Genomic DNA, 12,137 nt, shown 5'->3' on the forward strand with positions numbered 1-12,137 from the left:
ATTATTAAACAAGACCTCATGGAGTCAAAGACTCATCTAGGAGGTCCTTTTATCTTACACACACATCTCATCATACTGTGTCTTAAACACATTCAAACTACTTGCAGACACCACGCTCTCAGGCAAGGCATTCCAATCACTCACAACTCTGCACGAAAAAAACCTGCCTCTCACTCCCTTACTCACACCCTCCTTATACAGTTTCCAGGGATGACCTCTGGCTCTCCCCTGATCTCCCACTATTCTCTGTAGAACTTCTCCACCATTGATCCTATAACAACCCCTTACCAACTTGTAGGTCTCTATCATATCTCCCCTCTTCCTTCTCTCCACGAGACTCTGCAAATTACATCTTTTCAATCTTTCCTCATACTCAACATTCCAGAGGTCAGAAACTACCTTAGTCAGTCGCCTTTGGACCCTTTCCAACATCTCTTCATCCTTCTGAAAACCCGGTGACCAAATCTGGGCACAATAGTCCAAGTGTGGCCTAATCAAAGCCTTATACATTGGAACAAGTATCTCCCTACTTCTACATGTCAGTGTCCTCCGCATCATTCCCAGAAGTCTTTGTGTTGTCTTCACAATTTTGGCGATGTGTCCCCTAAATTTTAGATCCTTATCCACTATCACCCCCAGATCTCTTATTTCCTCTACTTCCAACAATATATTCTCACCAAGCATAAATTCTGCATCCCATCTTTGTTTTCCAAATTTTAAAACTTTACATTTTGCAACATTGAACTCACATCCCCATTTGCTTGCCCAATCACTCAATTTATTCAAGTCTTCTTGCAAGGCCACAACATCTTCACTACTCTTTATGGTTCGTCCCAACTTTGCATCATCTGCAAACAACTGAATATCTCCATCCAAATCTTCACCAATATCATTAATATATAAGTTAAATAGTAATGGCCCTAAAACAGACCCCTGAGGCACTCCACTAGTGACTTTCCTTTTCCTGGATATTGCACCCCCATACACAACCTGTTGATACCTATCAGATAGCCAGTCTCCAATCCAATGCACTAATCTAATATCCAACCCCATCTGCTCTAGTTTGACTGTCAACTTATCATGAGGTACTCTATCAAAAGCCTTTGCAAAATCCAAGTATATTACTGTGTATCCTTCTCCTCTGTCCAAGGAAGCAGTCACTTTATTGTAATAAGTAAGTAGATTACTAAAACATGACCTCCCTTTAGCAAATCCAAAGATTATACCATTGTTGTCAACCCAACTCTGGATCCTAGTTCTCACAAGCTTCTCCAACAACTTAACCACAACACCTGACACACAGATAGGCCTATAGTTTGATGCTTGAGTTCGATCACCTCCTTTATGAAGTGGCACAATCTTGCCCTCCTTCCACTCTTTAGGAACTTGACCAAGTGCAAGACTCGTATTAAAAAAATATGTCAAGGCAGGTGTCAACTCTCTGGCACACTCCTTCAGAATACGTGGTGATATATTATCACGTCCCACAGCCTTATTTACATCTAGTTTACTCAACTCCCCAAACACCTCTTGCTCACTTACAGTCAGTCTCTCCTCCCCCTCATCAACTGCTCTTAATCTCTCCATGAAGTCACATTCACAAGATTGAAAGATCTTTATGAATTGCTCATTAAGTATCTCCACAACACATTCTGCAACAGCTGTCTTTATACCATTTCCTCCAATCAATGTCATCCTTCCATAATCATTCTTTCTTTTGCTGGCTACATATCGAAAGAACTCCCTAGGATTCTTTTTGGCTTCATTAGCTAATTGATGCTATATAATTGATTCTATATAATAATATAGAATTAAAGAGGAGAGCAGCAATAATGAATGGCATAATAGCAAGAATGTGTCAAAAGAGAGGTCTGGAATATGTGGAGATGCTTGGAATACATTTGAGAATAGAAGAGAGCTATATACAAGAGATGGACTATATTTGATCTGGAGAGATTGTTGTTCTCTGGGAAAGTGGGAGGGTTAGGGAAAGGAAACTAGAGTTGCCAGAGTGTCTTCTTGTGGGAGCAGTCACTTGTGAGATGGGAAAATGTATGGTATATTGTAGATGACATCAAATGGAGTCTGGAGGGAATAATAATAGTTATAAAAATAGTGACGATGCACTGATGTTTCTTTATACAAATGCTAGGAGCATCAGGAATAAAGGAAGTGAATTGGTGGCATTAAAACTTCAGTTAGCTTAAAGATTACGAGAATGAGTGAAATGTGGTTGACAGCAGATGTTGTTGACAGCAGATTCTACTTCTATTCCTGATAGGAATAGAAGTAGAAGGGTATAGCATATTTAGGCAAGAATAGGAAGGGCAAATGGTGAAGTGTTATTTATGATGAGTGATGAGTTGACTCCGAGTGGAGAATTTGAAAAGGAAACAGTTTTGAAAGTATATTGGTGTGAGGTGGAGGTGGGCAATGATTTAATGGGATGTTGCTATAGGCCACGGAATAAAGGTGATGAATAGGAAAGGTTTAGCTAGATCATTTTTGTAGTACAATGCAAGTGATCATTATGGGAGATAACTATAGGAGTATAAATTGGGCAGAGAAAGTAGCACATAGTAGTAAAGGGATGGCATTTCTGGAATTCTTGAGATAAATGTCTCAGGAAACATGTAGTCAATAAGAGGGAACACGAGGATCAAGAGTTTTTGATTTGGTCCTTGCATCAGAAGATCTGATTGCAACTGAAACATCAGTCTTTCCCACCATTATGAGAGTGACCGTGCAGTGATGACAGAGGCTGAATCGACATGCAGGCGTATCAAGGAGAAAAGAAATATGTGAAATTATAACACAGGTGACTAATAATCTTAAGAATCACCTTGGAACAGTTCCATGAATGGAAGAATTGCAAGGGAAAGATATCAACAGTACATGGAGGGCAGGGGAGCTAGTGAAGAAATATTTATCAACAGTCATATGTTAAGGCTAGGAGTAACTCATTTCAGAAGCTTAATGATGTGAAACAGCACTGAGAAAGGATTAAAGATATTATTCATCATCCCCAATGTTTGAGGCACTTCAGAAAAAAAATAACCAGAATCTTAAGGAAATACAATCTCTGCACAGCTTTCAAGCTCCACCAAAGCTTGCTACCCTTATGTTCCACTAAAGATCGGCACCCCCTCTCTTTCTGTGCCAGAAGTATATAAAGTGCCCTTTTCTTGCAAGATGGCCTACCATGGAGAGACAGGAAGAGATCAGCCAACATCTGAATGGAAGAACACAAAAAAATACATTTGCAGTCACGACTACGGTCAATCGGGCCTTGCAGATTATGCTTTAGATACAGCTTATAGGATCAGTTGAAAAAAAACCAGCTTGATGGTAGCCCTTTAAAGGACACCCGTTCCAAGTTTTCGGAACTTGGCCTGGTTTGAACATGCTGCTCCTGGGCAGCAGAGAGGCTCTTCTCTGTGGCAGGTGTTTGCCTGTTGTTGAGTGGAACCACCGCAGCGTTTCCTGTACTGGAGTGATGAGTTTAGTAGTGATCCTTTAGAGTCACTTAGTGAAGTTTGATCCTTTGGTTCACTCATTGAGGTTGGGTGACCTGAGGGATTGTCCTAGTTTTTGGAGAAGGTCCATAATTAAACAGCCTTTTCACAGATGTGGGGTCTGCTGAAGTGGTCTTGATCACTGCATTCCACTAACGGTTGCCTCTAGTTCAGCTTCTACTGGCATGGCCTTTGTGAGGGTCACTTTGGTGGATGCTTTTTCCTGGGAGATGAATGGTTCTGCTTGGTGATAGGGTGAGCCTATCACTGAGTAGAACCACTGCTAAGTATCCTGTGAGTGATTGAGATTTAATGAGTTAAATGAACCTTCAGGTCATTCACCTGAGGGATTGCCCTAGGTTTTGAAGAAGGGCCAATATTTAACTAGCTTTCCATGGATCAGGCCATTCCCGAAGTGGTCTTGATTACTACATTCCATTGGATGCTTGCCTATGATATAATTTCTACATGTGGCCTTTATCGGGACACTTTGGTAGATGCCCTACCCTGGGAGATGAGCAGTTTCTGGCTGGCAGCTTGTGAAGCTGATGCTTGGTTTAGTGGTGAGTTCTTAACTGCCAATGGGTGGAGGTGGAGCTTCTGCAGGTTTTGTCCAGTGGAACCTGCCACTGAGATTAATGTACTGTAATGAGTTATAATCCTTCAGTTACTCGTTGAGGTTAGAGTGATCGGATGAATCACTTAGTTTCTTTGGAGACACATCTTTACTTATACACTGAGCCCAGTGAAGTGATCTTGATCACTGCATTCTATTAGATGCATGCCTGTGGCATTGCTTCTACTGATGTGGTCTTAGTCAGGGCCCTTTGGTGGATGCTTTACCCTGGAGATGAGCAGTTCTGTTCGGTGATAGGGTTTGCCTGTCAATGAATGGAACCACCGCAAAGTATCTTTCAGTGATCAAGAGTTGATTAGCGAAAATGATCCTTCACGACACTCACTGAGGTTAAAGTGATCTGAGGGATTGCCTAGTTTTTGAAGATGACCCTTCACTTATACAAAGATCTGGGTAGTAGTCATTCCCATAATGCATAGCATTATATACAATTGAAAGTATGCATGTTTTGCATTATGGGATACTAAAGCAATTAATGCAAAGTCATTAGCTTTCATATACAAGTAGCCTAGTTGTGAAGATATTTAATGTGCAAACTTTGTTTGCCTATACTTGGATTGTTGAGTTACTGAGCGAGCATTTTGCAAGAATATATCATCCAGGTGGTGACATTGCAGAAATGAATGAACCAATAGATTATATGGGAATTGTGGTGAATGAAGTGGAGGTGAGTAGTCTATTGCAAAACCTCAATGTCAATACATCTGTGGGATTGGATGGTATACCAGCTCATGTTGTACGTCAAGCGGCTAAAGAATTGTCAGTACCCTTGAACATTTTGTTTAATTTGAGTCTCGGGTCTGGGTTAGTCCCGAGCGGGTGGAAAGAGGAGAAAATAGTTCCACTGCATAAAGGTGGTTTTAAGACTGCTGTTGTTAATTACCGACCGATTAGCATATCAGGAATCATTGTCAAGGTCTTAGAGAAATTAGTCAAGAAAAGAATACAGGATAGGATAGATGAAAATGGGATATTGTATGGAGGACAACATGGTTTTGTGAAGGGTATATCATGCCTCAGTAACTTGCTCACGTTTTATAACACAGTGACGGCTGAACTGGATAGGGGTAATGGGTTTCAGTGATACTACTGGACCTTGCCAAGGCCTTTGACAGGATACCACATGGAACCCTAATCAGTAAACTGGAGCAGATGGGGATGGATATAGGGTTGGTGAGATGGATAGGAGGGTGGTTGATGGCGAGATACCAGAGAGTGGTTTATTCAGGAGTTGAGTCCAAAAGACGGCTTGTAACTAGTGGTGAGCCGCAGGGTTCTGTTCTTGCACCACTACTTTTCAATTTGTTCATCAATCATATATATAGGAAAGGATCTCAGAGGAAGTGCTCACTTGTTTGCTGATGATGCAAAGTTGGGTAGAGCAATTGTGAGTGCACAGGATGTCAAAATTTTGCAGGATGATTTGGATAATTTGGAGGACTGGGCTAGGGAAAATGGATGTCAATTTAATGTGGCAAAGTGTAAGGTTATGCATTTTGGGGTGAAAAGATTAGCAGCAGTATATCACATTGGTGGAACTGTACTCCAGGAGATTGATGAGGCCAAAGATTTGGGGGTGTTGGTGGATGGGGAGTTGAAGTTTAGGAGGCACCTTGCAAAAGTGGCTAAATCAGCTCATCAAATCACTTGGCTTCTGAAAAATACTTTAACAAGCAGAGACAAACAAGTTATTATTCCTCTGTATCGAGCCTTGATAAGACCTCATCTCGACTACTGTGCCCAGATTTGGCCACCTAGGTTTCTTCTTGATGAGGAGGTGGTGGAGGGGATCCAGAGACGAGTGACCAAGATGATAGCAGGTCTATGGAATGAACCCTATGAGAACAGGTTGAAGATTTGTGGGTTGCAAAAATTGGTCGATAGGCGGAAAAGGGGTGATATGATTGAGACATTCAAATTACTGAAGGGTTTCTATAAGATTAATCCAGAAGATATTTTTGATAACAGGACTGGTGGTGGGATGACTAGGGGCCATACATGGAAGCTGGGCAAGAATGTGGTTAGTAGGGGGTGTTAGAGCCAGGTTTTTTACCTGGAGAGTGGTGAATGAGTGAAATAAGCTGCCAGAGTCTGTTGTGGGTGCTATGACCATGCATGAGTTCAAGGTGAGGTATGATAGATACTGTGTGAATGTCGAATAGTTGTTCTTGACATGATGTTAGGGCCTCCCTCGATGAGTCTGTCGACTACTTGGAGTTGCCCGTAATAATAATAATAATAATAAAGGATTAAACAATAATATAATTTAATTTATAACCAAGTGAAAAAAATTTCAACATCTTTTCTTGGACTGATTTATACCTCTAGCCTTTGGTAGCATTAGCACATCAACATCAATTGCTTTCTTCTTAATCACTTGCCCTCACACAACATTGATATATTACAAGTCTTGCAACATCTTATGCATTTGACTTGATAAAAAACTGATAGTTTCATTTATTTTTTTAATCATTCAATTTGGCCAGTGGAATGACTACTGTAGCATCTGGATTCCAAAGTGCTCAAAGTCCAATGAATGTTCTTAAGAGACTGAGAGACAATGGTCACAGATGTGACAAAAGCTAATTATAGGGATCCAAAAACATTTACACTTGACAAGAAATTATATTTTCGTTTTCATCTTTGACTAGAATATTTGTATATAGACAGTCGACTATGCATTAAACTGCCTAGTATTGCATAAAGCACAGTGCACTTCCTTCCAGGCATGTATAATACTATGGGGATCACTAACTAGACTGGTTTTGATTTTTATTGAGGTTTGATCAGTGAGAGCTAGGCACTGCGCCTGCCTTATATAGTATTGAGATGACCTGATGCAAAATGAACTGTTTCTATGAGCCACTAGTCTAGTTATAAAGATATTTCACAAGAAAATTTGTTTGCCAATGCTTCGGTAAAATAAGGATTCAAGCAGGAATATAATTTCATCACATATGATTTATTTTCCTTCCATTGGAAAAACTTGCTATAGTTACATCACCATTACTAGTCCACTAAAGTGCCATATTTTATATCTGGCAGCTAAAATTATTATTATTACGGATTACTTCATGGAGTCCTTAGACTCATTAAAGGAGGTCCTAATCATCATGCCAAGCACTATCCAACAATTGCACAGTATCTATCATATTTTGTTTTGAACTCATTCACAGTCATGGCACCTACAACAGATTCTGACAACCACTCTCCAAGCAAAAAATCTAGTTCTAACACACTTGTTAACTACACTCTTGTTCAGTTTTCAAGGATGGCCCCAGTTCTGAAAAATTTCCTCTGTATTAATCTTGTAAAAAGATTAATTGTAAAAAGCATTATTTGTATTTATTATTATTATTGTTCCGGGAAACTCCAAGGAGTCGACAGACTCATCGAGGGAGGCCCTAACATCATGTCTGGAACAACTATTCAACATTCACACAGTATCTATCATATCTTGCCTTGAACTCATTCACGGTCGTAGCACCCACAACAGACTCTGGAAGCCTATTCCACTCATTCATCACTCTCCAAGTAAAAAACCTAGCTCTAACACCCTTGTCAACCACGTTCTTGCCCAGCTTCCATGCATGGCCCCTACCACCACCAGTCATATTTTCAAAAATATCTTCTGGATCAATCTTATAAAAACCCTTCAGTAATTTGAATGTCTCAATCATATCACCCCTCCTTCGCCTATTGTCCAATTTCTGCAATCCACAAATCTTCAACCTATTCTCATAAGGTTCATTCCACAGACCTGCTATCATCTTAGTCACTCGTCTCTGGGCCCTCTCCACTTCCTCCCCATCATGAAGAAACCCTGGTGCCCATAACTGGGCACAGAAGTCCAGATGGGGTCTTATCAAGGTTCGATACAGAGGAACAACAACTTGTTTGTCTCTGCATGTTAAAGTATTATTCAGAAGCCAAGTGATTTGGTGAGCTGTTTTAGTCACTTTTGCAATGTGCCCCCAAAACTTCAACTCCCTATCCACCAGCACTCCCAAATCCCTGACCTCATCAATCTCCTGGAGGACGGTTCCACCAATGCGATATACTGCTGCTGTTCTTTTCACCCCAAAGTGCATAACCTTACACTTTGCCACATTAAACTGACATCCATTTTTCCTAGCCCAGTCCTCCAAACTATCCAAATCATCCTGTAAAATTTTGACATCCTGTGCACTCACAATTGCTCTACCCAACTTTGCATCATCAGCAAACAAGTGAACACTTCCTCTCAAATCCTTTCCAATATCATTGATGAACAAATTGAAAAGCAGTGATCCAAGAACAGAGACCTGCGGCACTCCACTAGTCACAAGACGTCTTTTTGACTCCACTCCTGAATAAACCACTCTCTGGTATCTCTCCTTCAACCACCCTCCTATCCATCTCACCAAACCTATATCCATCCCCATCTGCTCCAGTTTACTGATTAGGGTTCCATGTGGTATCCTATCAAAGGCCTTGGCAAGGTCCAGTAGTATCACTGTAAACCCATTACCCGTATCCAGTTCAGTCGTCACTGTGTTATAAAACGTGAGCAAGTTACTGAGGCATGATCTACCCTTCACAAAACCATGTTGTCCCCCATACAATATCCCATTTTCATCTATCCAATCCTGTATTCTTTTCTTGACTAATTTCTCTAAGACCTTGACAATGATTTCTGATATGCTAATCGGTCGGTAATTTACAACAGCAGTCTCGGAACCACCTTTATGCAGAGGAACTATTTTCCCCTCCTTCCACCCGCTCGGGACTAACCCAGACCCGAGACTCAAATTAAACAAAATGGTCAAGGGTACTGACAATTCTTTAGCTGCTTCTCGTACTACATGAGCTGGTATACCATCCAATCCCACAGATGTATTGACATTGAGGTTATGCAATAGACTACTCACCTCCACTTCATTCACCACAATTCCCGTATAATCTACTGGTTTATTCGTTTCTGCAATGTCACCACCTGGATGATATATTCTTGCAAAGTGCTCACTCAGTAACTCAACTATCTCAACTGATTCAGTTACCTCCCTACCATCGGCATTCTTTAAAATCATTCTGCCATGTACATTTTTCCTTTTACTTGCTACATATCTAAAAAACTGTTTAGGATTCTCTTTAGCCTGCATGGCCAATGTTCTTTCGTAATCCTTTTTTGCTTTTCTTACCACACTCGTCACCCTTCTGGCCTACGCTTTATACCGTTCATGTGCCTGCCGGTCACCTTTCTCCTTAAATTCCCTCCATAGTTGTTTCTTTTTTTGCAGCTCAAGCTTAATGGTGTTATTCATCCATTTAACCCCTACTTGCTTTATTATTCGGACTCTAGGTATATAGTCAGCCATTGCTTCATGCAAGCACTTCTTAACTACCTCCCATGCACTATCAACTTCTAGTCCTTGCAGTTGTACATGCCATGGCACTGAGCCAATCAAACTCCTAAGCTTGTCATACAGCCCGATAATTCCACATGTACCCTGTCTTAATTGAAAATTCTACACCTCTAACCACCTCCTAAGTCAAGACCCTATGATCACTCTCACCGATTGGTGGCAATGTGTTCATATTTGTTACACACCTCGTATTAATTGTAAAAAGTATATATATATAATTGTAATTGTATTAATTGTTAATAATTTATCCCTTCAGTAATTTGTATACCCCAAGTTCTGTAATACACAAATCTTCACCTGTTTTCATAGGGATCACTCGACTCTGGATCCTCTCCAACCCTTTCTCATAGCCAAGAAACCCCCAGGTGAACAGATCTGTGCACAGTAGTCAAAATTGGGATCTTATCAAGGCTCGATAAAGAGGAATAATAACCTGCTTGTCTCTGTTCATCAAAGTATTCTTCCATAGCCAAGTAATCTGATGAACTGCTTTAGCTATATGTCCTCTAATCTTTAATTCCCACACTCCTAAATCTCTGGCTTTGTCAATTTCCTGAAGTACAATTCCATTAATGTGGTACACAGCTGGTAATCTTTTCACCCCAAAATGTAACTATACACTTTGCCACATTAAACTGATATCCATTCTGCTTTGCTCAAACTGCCTATCTATCTAAATCATCCTACAAAATTTTAGCATCTATATTAACTGTTGCTCACCCAATTTTGCAACAACAGTAAACAAAGCTCCCCTCAAATCCTTTCCTATATCATTAATGTACAAATTAAACAGTAACAGCTCAAGAACAGAGCTCCGTGACATGCCACTAGTCACAGGCCTTCTTCTGGACTTTACTCCTGAATAAACTACACTCTGATATCTCGCCATCAACCACACTCTTATCCACCTCACTAACCCTATATCCATCCTCATGTAATGAAGTTTACTGATTAGAATTCCATGTGGTATCCTGTCAGCTTTTGCAAAGTCCAACAGTATCATAGTAAACCCATTACCTTTATCCAACTCAGCTGTTACTGTATTATAAAATTTGAGCAAGTTACTGAGGCATGACCTACCCATTTCACAAAACCCATGTTGTTTCCCCCCCCCCCCCAAAAAAAAAAAAACGTATCTCATTTTCATCTACTCATTCTTTGCTCTTGACCAACTTCTCCAGTACCATGTCAACATCTCCTGATATACTGATCGGTCGATAATTTGCTACAAAATGTATATCATCTTGACTATCTAGCCCATGGTGCTAGTTTATTCAAATTTAGGATTATTGTTGGTGGATTTTTGTTTGTTGGCTGGTTGTGAGACTGGAATCATGGTTTTGAACTTATCATGTAGACTATGATTGAGTGAGTGGTTAATGTATCCACTCTGCAGGCAACAGGCTGTGGGTGTAAATCCCATCCTGGATGTTTGTGATTGTCTTCAGGTGGGAGATGAGGACTGAAGTTGCATATTAGGTCTCTAGAGTAAGGTTCTGAATCAGGTAAGAAATAAATAAGGAAATAAAAATGCAAAAAGTATATATATATATATATATATATAAGAAAATACAAACTGTAGGTTTGCAACAAATATCTTTCTTAGGAAAGCTGCATAAAATGTACATGTATAAATTACAACCTCAATTCATCATATATTATTATGTTAATACTAATAATAATGTGTTTCAAGATTTTATTTGTCTCAATCACTGGAAGTGGTAGAATGAAGATTTTTAACGATTAATTAATTAGAATTAATTTATTTCAAAGCTACTGGTAGTTGACAATGCACAACTGGAATACGTTAATTTGCTAGAATCATTCATAGTTTGTTTAAAGATATCGTATGGGCAAAATGCGCCATCCATATTAATAAATAAACTACTAGTCTGGTACAAAAAGTTCGGGCGACAAAGGTTTGGATCATATTGAAAAATTATGCAATTTGTATTGGCTTCGCCCATGTAAACACATGGGTGAAATTGATCGATGATATCAAATAAGGGAAGGTGTGTGTGCGCGTATTTACATCCGCAATGAGTCTTTGGAGATGTCACATGTGTGTGTATATATATATATATATATATATATATTACGCACACATATACAGTTTGGCCAGATTAAACGGCACAATAACTTACTTAGATAACTTTACAAGGAATGTACCAAAGTTTCAACTAGTTAATTTAATATATTATTACCTACGTCAAAAGTGGCAATACCTTATCTTTCCAAACTTTCTGTGTAAAAGAACGACGTAATTTCCGCATAACCACGACAAAAATCGAAAGCATTTGTGGTCTTGTATTAGGCCACTTCGAATTACTGAAATACGTAGAAAATTACCTATATATTTTGCATTTTTGGAAAAGTATCTCATTAAAAATCTTGATTCTAAATTTGCAAAACTTCGTGAAACAAGTCGAGAAGCCGGGAACTCATTCAGTTATATCTGTTACAATCACAAGTGTAGTAGCGATTTAATTTCTTTGGCTAATTTTATATATTTATAATGTCAAAAGAAGAAACAACCAAAACTTCATCAACATGATCAAAAACTAAAGTTCATCCTGCAGA

General features: G+C 39.5%; 1 protein-coding gene across 1 annotated transcript in view; it reads right to left on the reverse strand.

The window, feature by feature from the left end:
• The window catches only part of LOC150098706 (serine/threonine-protein phosphatase CPPED1-like), a 135,494-nt gene extending 123,588 nt beyond the window's left edge, over positions 1-11,906 (reverse strand). Inside the window, exon 1 of the mRNA XM_090405909.1 lies at positions 11,783-11,906. The gene's annotated coding sequence lies outside the window, so the exon portion shown is untranslated. The remainder of the gene's footprint in view (positions 1-11,782) is intronic.
• Between the last annotated feature and the right edge of the window lie 231 nt (positions 11,907-12,137).

This window comes from Typopeltis vanoorti, chromosome 15 (assembly GCF_054136105.1).
Source record: "Typopeltis vanoorti isolate ZY-2024b chromosome 15, IOZ_Tvanoo_1.0, whole genome shotgun sequence".
Classification (NCBI taxonomy): domain Eukaryota; kingdom Metazoa; phylum Arthropoda; class Arachnida; order Uropygi; family Thelyphonidae; genus Typopeltis; species Typopeltis vanoorti.